Raw genomic sequence first — 817 nt, forward strand, 5'->3', positions numbered from 1 at the left:
CGGCTCGGAAACGTGATCGCTGCTCGTCAGAGGGAGCGATGCTCGCCGGCCGCCGCTCACGCAGATGATGAGCGGGTGATGGTTCACTCAGGAAAGCCAAGTCCCATTCACACGCTCGAGCGTACGCGTGGATCTGCCCGCCCGGCTCCAGCAATCCACGGCTGGCATCAAAACCGGTCACGAAATTCAAAGCCTGAGTCCCGATCACCTCATTTTCCCTCGCTTATGAGCCCAAACACTGCGCGCTTGTGTAAGGGCGCCAGAGACAAACTGAAATGAGAAATACGCAAACAACATCTCTCAGCAGCCGGTTTTATGAAAGGGAGACACTTTCGGGCTCTTCTGGAAAGCAAAGGGCTAGGGCAGGAAGAGAAGTCCACCAAGCACGGTTTCCTTGGGAAGCAGAGCGCCTCACAAAGTGACCTCTGTTCCCGTGTCTCCAACTCCCACCAAAATGTTCATTTTCATTGGAAGGGAAAAGCAGGGTTGGGAGCGGGCGACATGCACAACACCCGCCAGCCCCGCGGCCGCCCTGCCTTCGAGGGCTCATTTTTGTCAATTTTCTTTTTCTCCTTGAAACATCATTTTACATAGACGAGCACAAACCGGATCACAAAGGCTGAAAAGAGAAGAGAATAAATAATACGCGCCAGCAATAGCCCTGTGCTCGAGCAATTCCTCATTCCAGAAACGTTTGCCAGCTCTCTATGGGAATGCCTTTTTCCGCCACTGTACAGCATAGCCAGAGTAGCCCCGCCACATGCCGCTCTCCAAATAAACCCGAAATCTGGGCGACCTCTCCACGCCGAGCAGGATC

This window comes from Pygoscelis adeliae, unplaced genomic scaffold (genome assembly GCF_000699105.1).
Source record: "Pygoscelis adeliae isolate BGI_AS28 unplaced genomic scaffold, ASM69910v1 Scaffold160, whole genome shotgun sequence".
Lineage (NCBI taxonomy): Eukaryota > Metazoa > Chordata > Aves > Sphenisciformes > Spheniscidae > Pygoscelis > Pygoscelis adeliae.